This window comes from Nansenia antarctica (genome assembly GCF_963989245.1).
Source record: "Nansenia antarctica genome assembly, chromosome: 14".
NCBI classification, from domain to species: domain Eukaryota; kingdom Metazoa; phylum Chordata; class Actinopteri; order Argentiniformes; family Microstomatidae; genus Nansenia; species Nansenia antarctica.
Genome location: NC_137684.1, coordinates 6,674,778 through 6,699,065, shown reverse-complemented (window position 1 = coordinate 6,699,065; position 24,288 = coordinate 6,674,778). Strand labels below are relative to the sequence as shown.

Below are 24,288 nucleotides of genomic sequence, written 5' to 3'. Positions count from 1 at the left end.
GGGCTTCCTCTCATTTACTCAGCATTATCATACATGAGTTCCATATTAGTGGTGTCTCTTTAATGTTACACTTGTTCCTCTTTCTTGTACTCAATCCATTTTGCCCATTTCGAGTCAAACCCCTCCCCTCTCACCCTCAATATGTGTGTGAACCTCTCCATCTTGTATATTTCCTCTATCACATTCAGCCATTGTTCTTTCGTAGGTGGGTCAGTCCTATACCATGCTCTTGTTATAGCTTTTCTGCTAGCAACCAGCATGATTTTGGCTATATACATTTCACCGCCCTGTATGTTTTCCTCCGTCAAATTCCCCAAGTATAATACTAAACCCGTCATTGGTACCTTCAACCTTGGACATTTCCAGAATATGTCCAAGCACATATTTAAAACGTGGTCTAACTTGTGTTGCCTACATTTATATTTTCCAAGCTCATAATACTCTTTCAACTACCCAGCCATCATCATTTCCAACTATCTATCTATATGCCTATGCTACCCTCTGAGCATCTTTTATCCATTAGTCCATCCTACTATCTCACTTTCTTTCAACTACCCAGCTAATCAATCCAGTTAACCATCTTTTAACTTTTATACTATCAAAATAAGATGGTACAAGGTTTCTTCTGGAATGTATTATTATTAGTTATTATGTGGAGCATACCTATAATCTACCTGTGGTTCACAAACGCAATGTAAATGTGAATATATGTGAATATGAAGTACCTATTGATAGAGAACACATAGACACAGAGGGTTTGTGCAAAATGTCGGCCATTGAGAAAAATCTGCCATCTTTACCTTAATATTTTTATATTTATTTTATTTATATATATATATATATATAGCTGCTTTTTATTATGAGACATAATCCAATGGTAGTTTTGGGAATAATAAGACATATACTATAACACATATTATGATTAAGATTGGCGACTTTGCTCACATTTTTGCCCATGCAAATTGGAGCCCGATCAAGTTAGTATCTTGAAATAATGAATTCATTAATTAATGCTTTATTTGTTGGCAAGGGAACCTTTTCCATACATCACAGGCAGCAGCAGGCATATGAGCACAGCAGTGGAGGCCGTTCCACTGAGGCTCATTATAATGCATGGAATGGAATGAGGAATGGTATCAAACAACATGTCCATATAATCATGGCCTGGCCTAGTGGATAGTGAGTTGGACTGGTGATCCCACCTGGGATGGTGTCCCACCTGGGAACACCATCACTAATGTGCCCTTGAGTAAGGCACTTAGCCCTAAGTTACTCCGGGGAGACTGTCCCTGCCCCGCTCTAATTGTACGCCACTTTTGATAACAGTGTCTGCTAAATGGTTCAAATGTAAATGTAATAATGATATAAAAAGCCAAACCTGGTCCTCGATCTGCACTCCTCCTCTGAGCGGCTGGGTGGATACAGGCCCTGGGCTTGTTCGGTGACAGAGAGAGAGAAGCTTGGTTGCATGAGGCCCCCTGGTGGCCTTTTTGTAAATGACAAGAGACCACTTCTTGCACCCCCATATCTCTCTGAACTCCTTCACACCTACACTCCCTCTCGCACTCTCCGATCCTCCGCTGCCTTTCAACTCACTATACCTTCTGCCCGCCTGACCACTTTGGGGTCTAGAGCCTTCAGTCACTCTGCTGCCCCCCGTCTCTGGAACTCTCTTCCACAAGACATCCGCAATATTGACTCTCTCTCCAATTTCAAATCCTGCCTGAAAACCCACCTTTTTAAACGTGGCGTATATATTTGGTGGTCTTCATTGTGCTTCTGCGCTCTACACGTGCCTCTACACTGTCAGCATTACCCCCACCACCCCACCCCCCCCAACTAAAATAGTCACCTGTGAATATTTACTGACAAATCAAGTCCCAAATGAACCATGTTTGGTGTTTTTAGGACTCTTTAAAATGTTTTAATATTTAAATGTTTGATGGTTGTTTTTTAAATGTTTGATGGTTGTTTTTAAGTTGTTTGTTTGAATCACTGTTTTGAATCACTGTTTTAACCTGTTTGAATCTGTTGCTTGTTTTTCAATTATGCTCTGTAAGGTGTCCTTGAGTGCTCTGAAAGGCGCCTATAAATAAAATGCATTATTATTATTTTTATTATTATTATTATTATTACTTCTCTCAGAGAAACAAGTCTGTTGGGTGTACCGCTGGTGGAGGACGGGCTCATTGTAATGCATGGAACGGAATGCATCAATGAGTGCTATCAAACTTGAGCTGATCCTCAGATTTGTTTGGGACAGAGATGAACCCATAGAGATAGGCTGAGCCTGTAGTCAGGTCTGCATGTTTCATATGAAATACTTAGTTTTCGTTTGTCAGTGTTTTTATTGAAAGGCAATCCAAATCAGTCCTTGGATCTCATTGTAAGGAGCCTCGAACTATAGAAGAACAAATGTTGATCTGCTGCCATCTAGTGATATGAAGAGTTAGTCTCTCTCTCTCTCTCTCTCTCTCTCTCTCTCTCTCTCTCTCTCTCTCTACCCCCCTCCCTCCCTCTATCTTGTTCAGTCTCTCTCTCTACATACCCAGCACCCAGACCCCTAAAGCGACACACAATGGAACCTGCGGCGTCCATTAACATGAACCTTTACCTTAATCCTAAGCTTAACCGTCGCTAAATTTCAACATGGGTTTGGAGGTCTGGTCATGCCCCTTTAGTCTTTCCTGTGCAAACGTGTGTGTTATCAGGTATGTTAGCCTGGCACTTTTTAAATCCAAAATATTACAAATGAAATTTAATTGAATCTCGTGGTGGTGTATTGTTTAGGGGACAGGTTAGGAGTGTGGGTCGGCAGGTAGCCTGGGAAGATAAGTCTGTATTACACACTATGGGGCCGACCCAAGCTGTGCTTGTCCATGCCAATAGTCCTAGTATTAAATAGCCTGCTTTATTCTCTTATTATTCTCCTCTTACTCACATTGCCCATCACAGCCCTGTTAGGGAGGGAGCAACAACAAAAAAGCATTACCACTATTACCCCTTCTTCTAGAGGGGTAGTTGAGGTCTTGTGGATAGTGAGTTGGACTTGTGATCGGAAGGTTGTGAGTTCAAATCCCGCCTGAAACCACACCACTACTAGTGTGCCCTTGAGTAAGGCACTTAGCCCTCAGTTACTCCAGGGGGAATGTCCCTGTAATTCGTAATTGTAAGTCACTTTGGACTAAAAGCGTCTGCTAAATGGCAAAATTAATTAATTAATTATTTCTACCATTGTTATAGTATAGATGACTTCTTACCATGACTGATGGATATATGACTCACTTACTGAGATAAATATACTTGTTGTAAGTCGCTTCGGATGAAGGCGTCAATTCATGGTTGTCCAGAAGTGGGTTATATCAATCAGGAAGGAAGGATGGAATAAACACAGCATTCACTTCTTCACCTCATATTCCTCACATTAACTCAACATCTACAATCCACACTTGAGAGGTCAGAAAACTAGTGATGACAGGTAAGTTGCTTTTGCTAAATGCCAAAAAATGTCAACGTGTAAATGTCATGACAGGTGTGGTTGGATAAGCTCATGATTGCCTGCCAGTTTAGACATTGTTATCACTGCCCAACCGCTGTATGTACAGTATGGCTTATTTAGCTTTAGACTGGTGAACTAGAATGTTGCTGGGCAGGTTAATGAAAATGCAGAGATTAATGACAACTGAATGGCTGCTGGTGTCAGAATCCAGGTGCTATCGCCTGCCTATACTGTACCCTTGGTACAAGGCCCGCACTGGAGCTCACGGTCCTGCACTGTGGTGGTAGTATGTCGACTTGGAAACCTAACTCATTTAGATAAAGACAATAGCAAACATGTACAATATCAAGAGCTGCTTAATCCAAGTCCGGTAGCTACCAGGCCTGACCTGCACCATCAGGTAAAGGTATGGTTCAGGGGAGGCTGGTGGAGGTAGAAATCAGAGGATAGTTTTCCGATTTGGTGTGTGTGTGTGTGTGTGTGTGTGTGTGTGTGTTGTCTAGAGATCTTGGAAGGCGAGTACACATTTGTTTTCCCTTGAAACAAAACAAATGGACAAAATAGGCTGCCTATAGTTGTTTATAATGAAAGTTGCTTGATGTAAATAAGGGCAATGCATGTGCCTTTGTCCAATAAAGTGGAATTATAATTCTCTCTCTCTCTCTCTCCCCCTCCCTCCCTCCCTCACCCATGAAATATGCACCTAAGGCTTACCCACCACAGTATGCATGGTATTTTCCACACCTCAAAGAGAATCAAATTGCAGTCATTATTATCAGGCTTGTTTTGGGTTACAGAAATGTACAGCCTTTGATCTATGGTTACACCTGCCTCAGAAGACCAGGCTAGACGTAAATCCATGACAGGGATCCATGACAACGTCCCGCGCTGGTGAACGAAGCTACGGCAGGATGACAAAAAGCTATCATATGGTGTCGCGAATAGGTCTAAAATTCTATTCAAAGAGGTCTAAAAAAGGTCTTAAACCCTGCATTAGCATATAGCTAATTTGCTGTAGGCTGCTTGACTAAAAAATCCACCACAAGGAAACATGTGAGGGTGTGTTCTCCCTAGAACATTTGCTTCACTTGGAATTGAAGTTTTGTATAAATGTCGTTTGGAGCTGTGAGAACACGAAGTTGCTCCCGGAGCAAACAACCGACGCATGCTTCGCTTGAAAAGGGTGGTTTCGCTCCGGTTAGAAACGACGCATCGAGGCTGTCCATAGGAAAACAACAGTGCATGCGTGTTGATTTGGATAAGAGCGGGACGAACGGGCAGATCTATCTATCTATCGATCGATCGTTCGTTCATCCTAATCTGTAGCCTACATTGCTCTTCAAAAAACCTATAAGACCATTTCCCTGTTATGTTGGGCACGCACCTCTCGAATTCAATGCATCTATATGGACTAGTATATACAGTATATAGGCCTACTTTACGTACGTCCCAGGACAGTCCCAAGGCAGTCAACGGGTCGGTGGGCATTCAGTCGACGTGTGTGTGTGTGTGTCACAAGCTTGCTGCATGTGGAGACCCCCGGTAAATGAAAGCGTGCAGCTGTCTCTAGATCAAGTGCGTGTGTTCTTACATTCAGGCCCAATTCCAACTGCTACAACATACTTAAGTCATTATTTGGATTTGAAGGTTATTGCTTTGAAGATTGCTACTAACAATGAAATGCCATTCATTGGAAAATAATGGCATACCTGCGTCAGTCAATGGGATTCTCTGGCTTGAAGAAGAAAAGCAGTTGCATGTTTGAAAAGGTCAACATGACCATCACAACCTTTTTGAAATCCACTCTGAAACAGATTAACATCAAACATCTCTATTAAAACAGAGAAATTGCATTGGTAGCTAGCACCACCAGGCAATATAGCCTCTGATATTACAAGTCGAGATCTTCCGATTTCAATGTAGAGTACCAATTAGCTCTTTCGGGACTGCGTTAGTATCTGGTATACGCAGTCCTTTGCTACTACATAGAGACAAGGTCAATACCCGACGTAGAGCTACGATCGTTTCCACGGTCAAATTGATTCACGTTGAAATTGTATAAATCACTACGTTGACGTGGTTTTCTACGTACGACACGGGTAAGATCATATTTGATCCAAAGTACGTTCTATAAATGAGGCCCCTGGAGTTCATTTTGCAATATTTATAGCAACTTTAATACAATAAGTGATTTCTGAAGCAATGTGGAGGAGGATTCTATGTAGCAGCAGAAGTGTCTATCATGGGGTAAGTTATGGCAGAGTAGTTGAGCTCTGAGGTGATGAGCTGTCTGTAACCAGAATAGATGTCCTCCAGCTGTCCATCCTCATCCTGTGTGTCGTATTTGTTGGTGTAGATCGTCACCTGGAACACACGTACACAGTTTATAAACCTGGACTGTTCACATTGTCACACATGCGTTTTATAAACCACACTGAGGTCAGTTTCACAAGTAGTACAAAACCATAATAAGAGAGTAACAATTGCAGGTCAATCTTCTGTGCGTAAACCAACGAAATGGGTTCAATTAACAACTCTGGTCTAGGAGAGAAGTGGCTCTGGATTGTCAAAAGAGATAAAGTATTACTTTAGGAAGCTGACTCCTGGGCTGGTTACATTAATACACATGCAGTGTATAAACCATGGCAGACGTTGCTCAATAAAACATATTCCAAACACATCAAATGTCCTCAGTTGTTTTAACCCACAGTGGCATTCTGCAATGATTCAGATCACGTTTGAGTTTGCCTGTTTTTACATTAAAGGGGCAATCAGGGATTGGTACAACAAATGTTAGACTTTTAGATTAATTATATATAGCTATTGATTAAGAATATAACTTATAACAGCTTATGATGGCATTCCTGGCTGGGTGTTCAGGACGGGCGCTAGACCACTGACCCTGGTCTCGCAAGACTCATCAAAAATAAGCCTGGATTTTCCTTTAGCGACGTTGGTGGAATACCCCCCAGGTCAAGCTGCGGTCTGACCCACCTTGATGGTTCTGAGTAAGGTCTTCTTGTCCAGGCGTTTCTGCAGCTGGTCCAGGAAGCTGATGTTCAGGAAGGCCCAGACCATGAGGTAGGTGAGCCTGGAGCACATCAGAACCAGTGCCAGCAGCTCCTCGTCCACCGACTCATGGCTGTTGTTCAGGTCCAGGGTCAGCTTCTGAAGGGAGGTATGACAACCACATCAAGGACACCACTACATTAAATAGATTTCTAGGACCCCTAGGAGCCTGAACAGGAAAGGGACATCAGGGGAGGCTAGTGGAGGTAGAAATCGGGCTCATTGTAATGCATGGAACAAAATGAGGAATGGTATAAAACACCAGTCCTCATTCCATTCCATGAATTACAATGAATGGTATACATGAACCCATGTTCCTCATTACAATGAGCTCACATATTCAATAACACCCCTATAGCATTATCAACACTCCACTGCTGACTGCTACTGTGTATTGACAGAGCAGAGCATACCATATAGTACAAGAAACATCCTCATTCAAATCAACATTCCATGGTGGGTGTAGTGGCGGCCATCTTGTGGTCATCATTTGGAAGTTTTATCTCACAGCATTATTAACAACCAACTAAACTCAACTGACATCGGAATGTTCAGTAAAATGAGGCGTGCTATTAGTCCCGCCTCTGAATTAACTTCTCTCTCTGTTCTACACCTGCAGCAATAATGGTTACCCTAGCAACTATATATAACAATTCCTTGTCAGTCTGAGGGACCATGTCCATTCTAAGAATAATAATAATGCTTATAATTGATTACATTTATAGCACTTTAAAAAATAAAAATAAACAACAACAACAAAAGCAAAACAAATACATAAAACCATGTCATAAAAGCAGCAAACAAAGTCTAACAAAGTCTAGCAATATTATCATTATGAGTATTCTACTCATTCTATTTCTATGGAGCCCTCCCAATCCCCTTACCTGTAGACAGTTGCTGTATCAGGGCACCAAGCTGCTCAGAGCTGGCTTAGCGCTCCAGTTCTGTTCCCACCAGTAGCAGCTGGTGAGACTGAGTGACCTCAGAGGGATCTCTCTCAGCAGGATCCCACCCAGATGGTCCAGGTTCAGGATCCGTTCCACAGAGATCTGGACCTGCATGTCCGGGCAGCGCCGGGCCAGGTGAGACCAGGAGTCGCCCCAGATCACCTGGACGTGCGGCTCAAGGATGTGGCAGCGCAAGGTGAAGGAGCGTAGGGAGCCGCCGCCGCAGAGGCTACGGCACGACACGGCCAGGCCGGCGAGGAGCTCGTTGGACAGACAGGTGTAGTCGAGGGTGAGGGTGGAGAGGCCCCGGAACCTGGTCAACATCAAATCAAGGTGCGTTTTAAAGACTGCAACAAGTATGTGTGTGTTTGCAGGCACATATGCACAGTTGCACACACACAAGTCAAAAAAGAGTAGCTAATAAACAAGAGTATGTAGGAGCCACTCAAACACACACACACACACACACACACACCTACATCCACACCCACACCCACACCCACTTGTTGATGGCCTGTGTGAAGCCCGGACTAATGTACACCGCCAGCGGCTGTGAGAATAAGTCCTCCAGGTTGAGGGTGGCGGACCAAGGCGGTCCGGACGCTCCGGCACCAGGCCGAACGGTCCAGCTCCATGTGGGGGATGGTGAGCGAGCGCAGACCTGGAGGTCCGCCCGTCTGGCGGAGAGCAGCCAGGAACGTCCGCATGGTCTGCTGGAGGCGTCGTGACACAAGGGAGTTGAGTGACTGGGGGAAACGGACCTCCAGGTGTTCCAGGTAGCGGCCGTAAACTCTGGCGTAGCAGACGGCCGACTCCAGCTCGGAGCGGCCCTGCGTGGAGATGTGGCCGGAGAAACTGAAGGTCCGGGCCCTCCAGAGGGACGGGGAACGCATGACGTGGTGCCAGTGGCGGCAGACCAAGGTGGCCCGTGCCCGGTCCTTGTTCCTCAGACACCTGAACACCTGGCGAAGACACAAGTCCGGGAGATCAGCCCAGCCACATTTTGGCTGGTCCTCTTCTTCCACCTCCTCCAATGCTTCCTCTCCTTCCCCCTCTTCTTGGGCCTCCATCACTTCTCTTTCATCCTCTCCTATCTGCTCCTCCTCCTCCTCCTCTCCATACTCCTCTTCCGAGAGGCGGTCCTCCTGTTCGGGCTCCTCGGGGTAATCCATTTGTGATTAAATATCACCTAGAACTAATCTATAGTTGTCTATATCTACCTATGTGTCTCTGGGTTTAAGATGGACAACAGAGAAGAGTCCATTGATGGCCAGTGTGGAACCCTTGTACGACTTTGCTAATGACTGACTCAAAAACCATAGTTCTGGAACCTTGACGTTTTATTTTTATTGTCATTGTCATTTATATCACCGTTGTTACAAGGTTTTGTGACATCACAGTAGGCCATTTGGCCTATTTAAATTCTATAATATAGCAACAGAATAGTGCTGTATGTGTACACACAGTAAACTTACGATCATGTCACACCAGTATATGCAGCATACAAGTCTTTGTTAACATGTATTAAAAATGACTTGGAATTGTTTGGAATTGGGGAATTGTAGTGGGAAAACTCTTACAATGTCTTAAACAATCATTGGCAGGACACAGTTCCTGTCTTTGTATACCAAGGCCATGGGGGGGGGGGGAGAAGGGGGGTGGGAAGAGTAGATAACGGGAGGCATGAGAACTGGACTGGCAGAGTGAATCTGTGGTGGAATGTATGTGTGCTGATTAACGTGTGTGTGCTTACAATAAACGAGCGCTTCTATGATAACCTGATCATTCTCTCTTGTGCTCTGTTCTGATATTCAATTGGGATCCATTAAGCCTACAACACAGCCATAAGAACTTGCCATGGAAACAGGAATTGGTTGTGCTTTTCAGAGTCTTATGCCACCCCAAAATGAACAGCACAGCCAATTCCTGTTTCCATGGCAGTCTTGAAAGTGGTGTATAATGGAGACACGGGAAGGCGCAGTATCAGCACGCATGTGTTTGATGTGGGAAAAACAGCTGGTCCATCCTCTGGGTGGAGAAACTCCAGCTCTGGGTGGGTTGGGAAACCCATTGCTGGAATCTTCTCCAGCCCAGTGGCGAATATGAGGACCTTCGTCAGCGCCAGAGGGGTTTCTCCATCTGTCAAAAACATTTTTGTAATCAATGAACTTGGCCTACATAACGTAAAGAACATTAACAGTTATTTTACTCTTTAAATTCTAATAATAAAATAAAAGAGGGTATTATGTTAATATTGTACACTTGAATAGACTAGACTACTGATGTGTATTTTGGTGGACTGAAAAACTCCAGCCAGCACATAGTAGTTTCATGTGCACGCACAACACTCCACTTGCTCTCTGTGAGAGTTAGCTACACAATATGTACATTGTACAGTATTAAGAGTGCCCTCTGCTTCTGTATGTGACTGTAAATAAATGCTGGCCCAAATAATGATTTACTAGGAAGGAATAAACATTAATTAACAGTAAGCTTAACCACGGTACTACAGAAAACAGTTTAGGTGTCCATTTCCCCCCTCTTAAATTTTTTTGTTTTACAAACACTTCACGTAAACTACAAAACATGTTCATATTTGGCACTTTCTTACCCTCCACCTGCTGGAGCCAGTCCCTCCAAAAGACTATGGTCCTGGTCTCACTCCTCCTCCTGTTGGACTCAGGCAGCGACAGTCTTGACGGCGTAAACGCCGCCACCACGTCTGCCGCAAGCAAGGATCTTTGGTCCTCCAGGAAAATGCCTGCGAAGGCTTGGCAATGGGCCTTCACCGCCTCCAAGGCACCAAATATGGACAGGCCCTCTCTGAATCTGTAAATGTAAGAAGTGAAAGACATAAATCTAAATGTGTCAGTTCCTCTGAAATAAACACTGTAACAACCTACTGACTGCTTCCATTGTACAGTGTGTGAACATTATGAATATTTTGTGCAGATAAATATGATGAGATCTATTATACTTGAAAGTAAAGTATTTTTAACTTAACTGTTTAAAAAACGTTTTTCTTTCTCATTTCACCAAGCTTACAGTCTCAGTCCATCAGTAGTAATTTAAATGATGAACATTGCCATACTATACTTACTGTTGGAGGGCTGCATGAATGTGTCCCTCTGTGTAAAACCCTAGAACAGCAGCCACCAACTCGTCGCGCTGCTCTAGGGTTTGGAGGTAGGTCAGGGAGCCCATGAGTGACAGCTCCTCTGCTGCTGCATTGACCTTTTCCCTGGCCTCTTTGCAGTGGCAATCTAAGTCATAATATTTGGAAAACAAAAATATTTGATTACATTCTGCTTCAAGAATCATCATTCTGAGTTTTCAACACCTATAAGATTGCAAAACATCTTATTACACTGCATAATGTATTATTGTCTTGTTGTGTCACGCGTTGACACTTGTTGTGCATAGTGACTGCTTAGTGCAACGGACAAAATGCAGAGGGAACGAGACCGAGGAAGAAAATGTTAATCGGGTGCTGAAAAAATAAATAAAAATAAAAGAAAGGAAGGCTTCAGGGCCTCGCTTAGAGGTTCGTTCGAAACATTTCTAAAAACAAGTGAGGCTCCCGTTAGCACCGAAGAAGCTAACGTTACTGCTAGCACTAGCAATGCTAGTAGTAGCACGGCACAGCCCCCCCTGAGAGGCAAAGATGATGTCCCGGAGGTGGAGGAGGACACCAGCTACACCGGCAGCAGTGGGGCTGCCCAGCCCCAGGTGATGATGGTCAGGAGGGCTGCCCAGCCCCAGGTGATGATGGTCAGGAGTGGCGAAGTAGAGGATACGGAGGCGGAAGATGGAGCTACTCAGAGCAGCAGCAGCAGGGCTGAGAGTGAGAGTGACATCGACATGGACGCAGCCACAGGTGATGGAACGCAAGACGAGCCTACGGTGTCAGATATGTCATATGTCATGTAGCCTATGATGATCCTGGTAATTGGCCGGTACATATGGACTCTACAGCTACAGATGTGATCAAGAGGTCCCAAAGATGAAACCTGGATTTAGTTATCCTAAAAATAATGAGAACAGAAACTTCAGTGAAACTTTATTTCTCCGAAAACTACCAAATGGGGAAAAAATAGAAAGAAAGTGGCTTGTGTACTCTCAAAAACGGGACATGTTTTTTTGCTTTTGCTGTAAGCTTTTCAACATAAAGGATAGGCCTACATGGTGGTGAGTAACATCTCTATTCATGTCAATAATGGCTTGTGCGTATTTAATGTTGGGTATTGTATTAAAATATCTAGAAGTGATAAATCAAGTACTGTGTGTTCATTTAAATAATATGTGACTGAGGTCAGTTGAAGTCTCACAGAACCATAAAAGAGAGGTTCTGCTTTTGAGCGACATGGGGGTAAGGGGCTCCTGACTGGGAGAAAGTGTTGTGGTTCAAACCGCCTGTAGATTGCTTATTTTTACCTATGTACTAACAACCATTTTGTATCTGCTGTTATGATACTCTATTTTCCTATACTCATTTTATACTATCATAACTAATGATTAATGATAAGTCTATTCTTCTATACTGTATTTTAACTTGTTAATCGAATCCCAAGTCATGGGAGTCTGTGGGCCTGGCAACAGTGATGTTTACACAAGCGATCCTGATAAGGACATAGGACCTACAGACCTGGTCAGGAGGGAATGTGTTTGAAGATTAAATAACTGGCCAATTAGTGCTTTAGAACGCACATAGAATACACCCAAAATAACTATCAAAATATCTGTGCATCCTAAAAACATAACTGTGTGCATTATGCTTACTGGTTCCTTAAAAAACATTAGAATGTGTGTGTATCTAACGTCGCGCAAGACTAGGCTGCTCAGGATACCGTTGCCGACAGAGTGTCCGAACACTCTCACCATGACAACACTCTCACCATGACAAACGACCGGGGGGTCAGAAGCAGAAGATAACACACTCGCACGGACACCGAAAGAAGTCGAAAGCCACATACTGATATAAAACAGACGCTTACCATAAAACCTACCAGAGGGACAGCCCATCCCTAAATGTTAAGGAAAATGTATAAAGACTATGCACCAAATCGAAACGGGGCTCTTGTCCGGTGAAGCTTCTGCAGTTAACCAGCTGATCCTGGCCTGCGGAGGTGAAGCTAGATAAGACCCCTTTCCATGGAATGAAATGCTATTGTTTGCTGATGCTATTGTTTGCTGATGTGCTCGAATAAATATTCTCTTAAAGAACAGTTCAGTAGTGGTGCCGAATATTTGATTGGATCATTTTATCTTAGAAGTTATATCAAGGACGTCTCTTTGAGATTAAACGAACTCGCTTGTAAGTGACGACTCAATTAAATCAATTCTGGAGAAGTTGATCGCCTACAGTATGATGACTGCTTTATCCTAAATCCTAATCCTTTACGAGTATAAAAGGTTTGAAATGAAACAAACATGGTTGTAAACTATCTAAATAAGTAGATATTCTATTGTCTATCAGCACAGCATGTGAGCGCATTTCTTGCAATATATCGGTGCGTGCGTGTCGCGCGGTTATAATAGTAGCCTACATCATTATAAAAGGCCTCGCATATCTCCCAAACGGCCCTGGTCTTAGGTCTTTCGGAGGGACAGGATCTGGAATGAAAACTCGGCTGACAAGTCGTCTTTATACTGGGCTGCTAAAGCATTTGTGGAGTCCGACAGATCAGTCTGTTGCGCGCAAAAGTTCACGGGGACACAGAAAAGAAAATCGCTGTGCAAAAGATCTACTGATTTGACTCCAACACTGGTTAAAAGTCTTGTTCCAACCAAATAGACTCCAGAATGTGTGTATGTGTGCAGAACATGTATTATGTTAAATAATATATTATTAACAGGCACACGACCCCCCGATTAGAGCTGGTGTCTAATGTGGGACACTGAATTCACGGCTTCGAATAATGTATTTGTGGGAACGAGAGGGGAAAGACACAACCACCCATTCAGATTCAGATTCAGATTCAGATAACGTTTATTGCCATTATGCTTGACACATGTAGGAATTTGCTTTGGCATTTACAGAAGGTGCATTTAAGCTTTTTTCACATATACATGAACAAAACAAGTACAAATACAAATGCAAAGACAGGCAAAAACAGGACAACACAGGACAGACAGTGCATGAATAGTGCTGTATATAAAGTGCAGTGCAGAGTTATTTAAGGTCCAGTGCATGTTCAGTCCTGGGCAGACTTGGAGGCGGGGGGGAGGGGGAAGCCAGAGTCATTTAGCAGCCTGGCGGCTGAGGGGAAGAAGCTGAGCCTGTGGCGGGCCTTTAATGCCTTAGGCAGCCGCAACCTTCTTCCAGAGGGAAGCAGGGTGAGGAGGCCGTGGCCGGGGTGGAAGGGGTCTGCCATGATGGTGTCATGCAGGGAGTTGAGGGAGGGCAAGGGACAGCCGATCACCCTCTCTGCTGAGCGTATTACCCGCTGCAACTTGGCCTTGTCCTTGGTCGTTGCAGCAGGGAACCAGGTGATGATGGAGTGGGTGAGGATGGACTCTATGATGGCCGTGTAAAACTGGACCATCATGGACCTCGGCAGCCTGATCAGCCGTCAATCCCCGAAAAGCATGTCGACACGCATCGACACTTATTTCAATAACTGTAGGCCTCGTTATCTCGAACTGTCCAGATAAACGTCTAGGCTACAACAAAGACACATAACAATGAAGTTGTTTTTGCTTAGCTAAGCAGTGAGGATGACATTATTAATAATGTAGGCCTATTACCACTGCGTTGTTATGTGTCTTTGTTGTAGGTTGGAATGTACATTTAGGCTATGTCCACACCAATACGTTTTTTTGATAAACGTTTTTTGTATATAAAAATATCACCTTCCAGACGAGCACGTTTATAACATATCTGCATCCAGATGCATACGTATGAACGCAATATAAACGCTGTCATTGAGCATTCCACACCAGTAGTCGGCGATATAATTTTAACCCCATAGCTCCGCTGGCCAATCAGACGCCAGGAAAAGCTGGAGCGGTTCTTCCGCGTTACATCCGCGAAATACAAAATTCCAATCGTAAACAACATGCCGCCTCGGGGAGCAAAGGAGTCGTTCATTTGGACAGACAGTGAAGTAGAAGTATTGTTGAGTTTAACTATTGAGTACAAAGTACAAAAAACATATGCAACCATTGACTGGGAGTCTTGCCATTTTCGCAGTGTTTGAAACTTTTTGTTGGACAGCTCCTATGTTTGTAAATCCGTCAAGATGACATTTTATTTATTTTCTTACAATATTTTGTATGCACTGCAACATTACCCAGTGAAAAAACAAAATAAACATTCTTTATTGTACCTTTGAATTGTATGTCGTAATTATTATGTCGCAAATAATAAACAAAAATGTCTTCACTTACAGAAATAAGAGTGTGTAATAATCTACTGTGGCTCTCTACATTGTCTTTCTCTTATGCACCTCTCCTAGTAAGTAATGGCAAAAGCCCCCAAAAAAGAATAGCAATGAACAATTTACATAAACACAGAACAGGACTTCTGTATAATATCTTCACTTACAGAAAAGACTAATCTAATGTTCTCTTAAGTGTCTTTCTCCTATGCAACTGTCCTAGTAAGTGTCATAGTGTTGTACTGGTGTAATGTAGCGTTGCAGTGTAATGTTGTGTAGTGTTGTATTGTATTGTAATGTAGTGAAGTGATGTACTGATTGACAGTGCATCTGTCTAGTGTAGGTCTGGCACTATGTGCAGTAGGAGGTTCTAATGTGAAGTCAGGAGTGAGGTGTGTGTGTGCTGGGAGGTCATGGTGTGTGTAGCTCCCCCGGTTAAGAATTACGAGCACAAGGTGTCCTTTGCATACAGGCATTTATTTATTTATTTCTGAAATTATTATTTAATCAAATTATGAATTAACTGATGGCAGCCACAGACAGCCATGCTGGTCCAGGGCCTGGAGAATGTCTTGGGTCTTCTGTGCTCTAAATCCTTCACATCCTGTATCCCTGGAGGGTCACACACACACACACACAGGACAAAGGGGACAATAAGGGAAATTAGATTTGGTTATGTTATGAGGTATGTATATCTGTGTGTGTGCGTGTGTGCATGCGTGTGTGTGCCTGCGTGTGTGTGTGCGTGACACAGTTAGTCAGGTCAGTTGTTGTGATGCTGTGACATACCTGGTCTTGCAGATAAGCTGTCCCTTTATGGATCAAGGTATTTAGTGAGGACCCTCCTGACCCTCTTCCGCTCTTCAACGACCAAACATACAGTAAATGATGCTGCACATAAGCACCCAAAATGCACCCTGTAGCTCCTAAGTGACAAATAATATTTATCAGATGTTAATAGAAAAAAAAATCTTCCCCAAAAATATCAGTCTGTTTTTCAGTCAGTCCTTAAGGGTCAAGGTACTCCGTGAGCACTCTCCTCACTCTCTTTCCCTCCCCTTCATTACAGTCAGTGAGATATCTATTGCACTGTGTAGGAGGCTGTGAGTCCCTTTCACCTTGTATTGTTCCCAACACAGAGTGATCATCCACAGCCTCCTTACTGGCCTCACAAAAATTGTGGAGGACAAAGCAGGAGTAAATGAAATAGGGCAGGTCATCCATGTTTATGTCCATAGGCCTTCTAAGTGCAGCAAATCTGGCCTTGAGGCGACCAAAAGCACACTCAATGACCATACGTGCCCTACACAAACATAGCCCAAAGTACTGCTCCTGAGGTGTGGAGCCACCGTTTGAATATTCCTTCATCAGGTAAGGCAGCAGCGGGTAGGCAGGGTCACCAAGAAGAAAGATTGGTATGGCCTCCTCGTCATCCACAATCTGTTTTTTCAGAGCAGGGATCTTGCCCGTCTTCAAGAACATGTTTAGCTTTGAATTAGCAAAGACCCGTGCATCATGCACACTCCCAGGCCACATTATCACAACATCCAAGAATCTGTACTTGTAATCACAGACAGCCTGTACATTAAGGGAATATTTGCCTTTCCTGTTGATGTAGTCCATGGAGTTGCTAGATGGCTGCTTGATTTCGATGTGGGTGCCGTCGACTGCTCCAAAACATTGTGGCATGCCATGAGCACGATGGAAGGCCACAACTAGATCCTCAGCCGCAGGCTCCGTAAAAGGCAGCTTGATGTATTTTGGACCCAGGTGGGTGGCGATCGCTGTTCATGTCTGCCTAACAATGACGGACACAGACTGTCGCGACACGCCAAAGGCGTTAGCAGTCTTCCGTAGCCTTCCCTCGTCGCTCAGGTAATAAAGTGTTACCGCAACTCTTTTCAGTGGATCAATTGGTGCCCTCATGTTTGTTGTTTGCCCTTCGATATATGGGCGCAGTTCTTCGCTCAGCGCGATGACAGAGGCTCTGGACATGCGAAAGTTCTCCTTACATTCATCATCCACGACAACGCCATTCACAAAGTTATCCCACCAACTGCTGGTTCTGCCCGGTCTCACCCAAAACCTTCGCCTGGTTGCCCTTCTGGTTGTCCTCCGCGGTGTATTGAAGAACATATTGTAGATGTTCTCCATGTCCATTTGTTGCTGTCGGTGGTAGTAGAGGAGCAACAGTACATTTTGCTGTAAAAGCCCAATCAAGCTCAATAGCTTCTGCAGCACGAACGCAACAACCCTGTAAGGCGCCATTGTTGTTGTTGTTGTTGGCTGGGTTAGCGCTTACTTAAACTCTGCTCCTACTTCCAGTCATCGCCAGATCGTAGCCACTTAATGGTTGGTCCCAGTGTTCGTTCTCTCCACTCTCTAGTTCTTACACGTTACCCTAGCCTAACCCTATTCTCCTTGTTCCCCGCTAAGGATTCCCTGTCTGCCGACCTGCTGCCGTTCTGACTACCTGCCTACCTGCCTGACCTCCAGCCTGTCTGCCTACCTGCCTGATCCCCTGCCTGTCTGACTACCAATCTACCTCCAGCCTGCTCCTCCTGACACCCCTACCCTACAATAAATCATTATTATTGTTTTACTACCTGTTCCCCGTTGTCTGCTTCTGGGTTCCGCCCTCTGGTCGTGACAGAAAGTGTGGGCATGACACAGTTGATTAAATAATTAACTGTAAATAATTGTTGAAGTGCCTCTTGCTAATGTGACGGGGTGTATCTTTTCATGAATCACTCTCAGCTGGATGGCTCACGTTCATTTATTCTGTAGAAAACAGTGCATCAATTTCTGGACACGGGACTTGCAGGGTCATCGAGCTACATTCGCATCAGTGGTTAAGAATGAACTGAGGGAGATCACGTTACGTCCCGTGCAATTGCACTGTCCAGCTATATTTACACCGCATCCGGGTCACGGACACAGCATCCGGGTCACGGACACAGCATCCGGGTCACGGACACACCCCGGATATACCACGTCATTAAACCCCTAGAGGGCGCAGTTTATACCTATTTTAGCTATAATTGAACTTGACCTTTCTACTCCGTTACATACACCCCCCTTAAATTATACTAAAATGGGGCAACAGCATGAAAACCGGAGGACAGTAAAAAAAAAAAACAGGAGCGAAAAAACAAACAAATGACAAAACAAAAAAACAACGTGGATCTGGAGCACTGATGTACCAAAACTCAACATTATAAATTCTTCCATAAGAAGTGTGTAAGGACAGATTGGTACCAAAACCCGTACTTATCACAGAGGAGAAAGAGATGCCATCTACATCCCACAGTTGTACATAACTTTGCCCTTACAAGAGGATCTCATGACTCTAGGTCACGACTCAGACCGGAAGCAAAATAAATAAAGAAAAAAAACTGGATGCACTACGCCCCTACATAGACGCCGCAATGAAACTAAATGCAGAACTTATGAAAGGCTCAGTACTCCCTTTAAGCATCTGCCCTGACATCTCACAAATAAGCCTATTTGGGTTCCTAACACTCCTCCCACATCTCGTGACAACTGATGGAACTTGAGCACTCTGTGAACGTGTGCAAACTACCTGCTCCGGCTCAACCTCAACTAGAATTGGAAGGTCACCATGGGCATCACATCTAGCTTCAGGTGAGTGTACTGTGTCACATACTGTGTCAGGGGGATAATCAGTGTGGCAGTCAGGTACAGAGTCATCAGGAACACTATCCAGCAACTCATCTGGTCGGTCTTCCTTCGAGGCACTCGGCACGGGCATAGTCCCTCCGTTGACTTCTTCCTCATGGATGCTCTCTGCCCCCGCGTGCTCAGGCGACTCCAAGACCCAGTCCCTGGTGCGCAACCGAGAGGCCTCTTCAACATCAGAGGTGACAGAGCCCTGAACACTGGCACAGGAAGCTATAGACTGCGACTCCTCTAGGGATGCCGGGTTCCCATCTTGTTCCGGAACTGTCAAGAAGTCAACCGGAAGCAGCATGTTCCTGTGTACAACCTTCTCTCTATTCGTGACAACATCTCTGATCCTGTACACGTTGATGTCCGATCTCACAGACACCACATCGAAAGGAGTTGATTCCCACCGGTCTGCGATCTTCCTCTTCCCTCTCTCACCTCGATTGGCAAGTAGCACTTTGTCACCAACACCCAACGGCAGTCCTCTGACCTTCCGGTTGTACAGTTTGGCGTGACGATCTTGTTCCCTGATGGCATTCCTTTGAGCGATCTGTGCTGCTTCAGAAAGATCTCTCCTCAGATGTTGCACAAACTCATGACGACTGACAACGGCATCATCCTCCAGCACATGATGAAACATGACATCCACGGGCAGCCGTGGGACCCGTCTGAACATCAGGTAGAATGGCGCGAAGCCCGTGGTCTCATGCACAGTGGAGTTGTAGCAGAAGGTCAGTGTCTGGAGCATCTGTGGCCATCTGGACTTGCTCAGTGGAGGGAGGGCCCTTATCATGCCCCCGAGGGTCCTGTTGAACCTCTCTGTGACGCCGTTGCCCATGGGGTGGTATGGAGTCGTATGGGACTTATGCACACCTGCCATCTCTAGTAGATCTTTTAGAAGCCGACTCTCAAAGTTAGCTCCCTGATCCGAATGGATTCTTTTGGGGAACCCATATATGCAAAAAAACTTGTCCCATAGACAGCGGGCAACTTGTTTCGCAGTCTGGTTCCGACAGGGGAAGGCAAGAGCTACTTTAGAAAAATGGTCCGTAACAACAAGAACATCAATGGTCTTCTTGTCGCTCTGCTCTGCGGTCCAAAAATCGATGCACACTAAGTCCATAGGAGCTGAAGTGCGGATGCTCTCAAGAGGTGCTCGGGCGTGTGGTTCAGGAGTCTTCCCCAAAATACATCTCTGACAGTGCTTCACGTGATTCTCAACATCCCTCTGCATGCCTGTCCAGAAGAATCGTTCACTGGCCAGAGAGGATGATCTTGAGCGACCCTGGTGGCCAGCAGCATCGTGGACTCCATGCAAGACTTGTCGCTTCAGAACTTCTGGAGTGACGAACTGAAAGATCCTCTTGTCCCTGATGCGGTCTCTCTTCACACGGTAGAGGAGTCCACTACGCACTCTCAACTTCTTCCAGTGTTTCAACAGCCTGAGCACACAGCTAGACTCAGCTGTTCTCTCGTGTGCATTTGGTTTCCTATGTCGCTGCATATAAAAGAGAACCCTGCTCACTACAGCATCTTGTTGCTGGAGATTGTGTAATTGACTCTGTGGGATGGCGATGGAAGGGTCTTCCTTGGGCAATTGCAAATACTCCGGATTAATGTAGGGCAGCTGAGAAACACCCCCAGTACGATGGACGTCCATGACAGCAGACACCTCCTCAGCACTAATGGCACCTCCAGAAGACTCAGGACTCAGGACCTCATCTGTGTCGACATCAGTGTGCTGAACACCTTGACAGTTGGTAGTCAGCCGGAAAGCGTCCTGCACCGTACCAGCCACTACTCCATTCACCTGATCCAGCAAGGACAGGTAAGGCTCCCTCACCAGGCGATGGCTCACACAGGACTTAACAAATGGCTCACGGCTCAGCGCATCAGCGACTATGTTCCTAGGCCCTGGGATATAATTCAGATCGAAATCATATGCAGCAAGTTTGGCCACCCACCTCTGTTCGCATGCATCTAACTTGGGCTTCGTTAGGATGTAGGTCAAGGGGTTGTTATCCGACCACGCTGTGAAATGCACTCCCTTCAGCCAGTGGGAAAACTTCTCGCATACAGCCCACTTCAATGCCAGGAACTCAAGTCGGTGAGCTGGATAGTTCAACTGAGCATGTGACAGCGTCCTACTAGCGAAGGCAACTGGTCTTGCAACTTTATCACCAGGCTGGAGCTGAGAGATGACGGCGCCAATCCCATCGAATGAAGCATCCACTGCTAGGATAAATGGCTTTGCGAAATCAGGATGGGCCAGGGTTACAGAATGCAGGAGATCGCGCTTCAATGTCTCGAAAGCATCCCTACACTCGGGCGTCCAGTCAGCTGGTTTGAGCTTTACAAGATTGTGACATTTCTTCACTGGTTTTCTCCCTCTGCGTGCCTTTTCTCCAGCGTTCTGTCCAGAGAGAAGCTTGAATAGGGGTCTGGCCTTAGAGGAACAATCTTCAATGAAGTGCTGATAGTAAAGCATCATGCCCAAGAAGGACCTAATCTTCTTCTGTGAAGGAGACACCCCATCACTGTCCATCAGATCGGATACCTGTACTTGGCTAATGGCTTCAACCTTTCCAGGGTCCGTCTGCACTCCTGACTCATTGATGATATGGCCGAGAAACCGTACTGATTTCCGCAGAAGATAGCACTTCTTTGGAGCCAATTTGAGATTGTTGTACTTCAAACGAGAGAAAACCATCTCTAGACGCTCGAGTGCCAGCTGTTCTGTAGGAGCGAAGACCATAACATCGTCTAGGTAGCACAATAGACTGGTGAAATTCTGATCCCCAAAGATCGAGAGCATCATCCGCATGAACGTAGCCGGGCTGTTGGACAACCCTTGAGGCATCCGGTTATATTCATGCAGGCCAAAGGGAGAGGAGAACGCAGTGTATTTCTTGTGGTCCTCATGTAAAGGCACGTTGTAGAAACCAGAGGTAAGGTCCATTGTGGAGAAGTAGGCATTACCACCTAGTGCAGCCAGCGCGTCAGCCTGATGAGGCAGCGGATGTGCGTCTTTCGTTGTCCTCGCATTAAGCCATCTGAAGTCCGTACAGATGCGCAATCCTCCATCCTTCTTCCACACAAGAACCAAGGGCGAGGCATATTCGCTGTTGGACTTACGAATTATGCCCTTCTCCTCCATGTCGTTGATGGCAGACCTCAGCTTCTCGTAGTGGTTCGGTGGCACTCTGCGGTAGGGCAGGCGAAATGGCCTCTCGTCCACCAGATGTATCTTGTGCACGAAGTCAGACGCCTCACCACAGTCCAACTTGTGGCGTGAAAAGATTGACTCGTATTTCACAACAAGCTGACAAAGCTTCTCTCTCCACAGGTCAGAGACTTCACACGCGTCCAAGTCTAGGTCGCGTAGACCAAGTTCCTCCAGTGCCTTTCTGATGTCTTCTTTGGGCCTTGCTACAGACTCACCAGTCACGGATTGTGGGGAAGACTGAATGTGGTCGGGCGGGGACAGATCTTCAGCGGCAATGCAGGGGAACACGTCCGCCAATTTGGTGTTTCGCTTCAGCACTACCGGCTCACCGGTGGGATTCACAACCTTCATAGGCAGCCATCGGTCGCCCCACATCGGCGTAACAACTCTGCCAACCAGAACTTTATTCGGTCTGCATCTGGACTGAGTTGGTTCCACAACCACCGTACTGCCCTCTGATATAGGTGCCGACACAGGGAGTCTGCCCCATACAAGATGCTCACTATTTGGCTGTAGCACCACACACTGTTGTAGCTTCAGTGTGCCAACCTTCTCAGGCACTGTCTCACCCCTCCATCTCTCTGTATTGGAAAGGAGAGAGAAGAAGTGATGACAGTCCCCATCACTGCCACCACCATGTTCAGATATCAGCCGCCAATAGCTGTCAGTCTTCCTCATCAACTCTATGATTTTCTTGATGGCATTACTGCCTAGTATCATGTCATCGGTCTGTCCAGGCACCACAAGCATTGGGATGACCATCTTGTAGTCATACACCACCACATCGACATTGTATATTGCCTTAGGTACAACTCGGTGACCACCACATCCTATGATAATGACATCATCAGCGGGGCATCCTCTCAGATCAGGGTTACGCTGCAAGAGACGCGCCTCCGCAGCTTCGCTAAGCGTGCATGCCATAGAACCACTGTCTATCATCGCTCTAAGAGAGACATCTGCAGCGGAGACAGTGGTGTAGAATAAACTATCAGACCTTTGGACTCGGTGTAGACCTTGAAATACTACTGTTTTGTTCGAAGGCGCTCTGGAGATGAATGACTTGTATGTTGACTCACAATCAGCCATTTCATCATTGGGAGAGATATCAATAGGATCTGCACAGTCCTCCCTTGAATGCAGATCTATAAGTTTCCCTGCTGCGCCGACTGGGCACGCCCCTGCATCGGACACTTGGATCTGGGGTGTCCAGGCGAATGGCACTGGAAGCAGAGCCTCTGGTCACGGCAGTGAGTCCAAGCAGAGTGTCTAGCGTCGCCACACACAGCACACGGCAGGTTATTCAGACCCTCAATCCTGGGGGGGCTGGGTCTATACTGCTTGTTTGACATGTCCTTAGCAGGAGCAGACTTCTCCACTAGGACTTTCTCTAGCATTGAGATGATACGTTCAAAGGCCTCTGCCCCCTTGTCTGGGCGAGTATCCTGCTTTTCAGGTGAACACATATCAGTGCCTGACATCTCAACTCTGTTCACTAGCACACCCTCACTGGGCCTTTTACTCATGGCTGCGGCAACACCGTTCGAGCACACCTGAGTGTGGAACTCGTCAAGTACATCTTGGACCTCTACAGCAGTCCACTTATCGATCGTCTTTGATCTGAAAGTCATGGCAAGCTCTTTGGATGGACAGTTCCTGATGAACATACGTGTCACCTCCAGGAGAGGGCACTCAAGTGTTTTACCTTGTTCTTTGAGGCGATCAGTGGCAACATCTGCAGCTTGATTGAGGCGTAGCCAGTAGTCATACGCATCCTCACCACTCTTCGGCAGCGTGGTGTAGAAGTCGGCTAGGGGGATAGGTGAACAGGGAACAGCAGCAAAGTGCTTACGTAGAAGACCATAGATGGCCTCTGGGTTTTCAGCGACATTAATGCCACTGCTCCTCGTCCCATACTTCACTACATCCTTAGCCCTGCCCCTGAGATGGGTGAATATTTCTTCCGCCTGCTGATCTGCTCTGATGTTCGCCTTTTTCACATAACTCCTCATTATGTCTTCCCACTCACGCACATTCACTGCGTCCTTATCATCCCCTCTGAACGTTGGAGGCTCCTTCACCCTCCTGTGAGGTACCAACTGGACTTGGGACAGGTCTAGACTCTGGGTGGATGTATCAGTGGGCGTGGTCTGTACATGCGCAGTGCTAAGAGGAGGTAGCGTTGAGTCAAGGCGTGCAAGTATGCTATCTGCCAGCTGTAGACCAACATCTCTAATTATGTCACTCATCTGGCTCACTACATTAGGTAACTGGAAAGCAGAGATTGGGGATGGGGCATCACTGACCCGTGTGCTCGGTGCATGATCAATGTCGTGGCTCTGAGAAGGAACTGTGTCCCCACTAACTGAAAAGGCCCCAGCAGCATCCTGACTACCCACAACATGAACATCACCCCCCTGAACAGGACTATCATAACTCAACACTGGAATCCCCCTACCTCCACTGAGGAGGATCGCTCTA

At 45.7% G+C, this 24,288-nt stretch overlaps 1 pseudogene across 1 annotated transcript; it reads right to left on the bottom strand.

The window, feature by feature from the left end:
* Positions 1–5,716: 5,716 nt before the first annotated feature.
* Positions 5,717–8,687, bottom strand: LOC308169799 (F-box only protein 39-like; annotated as a pseudogene). Its single transcript has 4 exons — positions 8,019–8,687; positions 7,453–7,828; positions 6,494–6,667; positions 5,717–5,863 (listed from the first exon to the last, which is right to left on the bottom strand). The product of its transcript is annotated as an F-box only protein 39-like (transcript).
* Between the last annotated feature and the right edge of the window lie 15,601 nt (positions 8,688–24,288).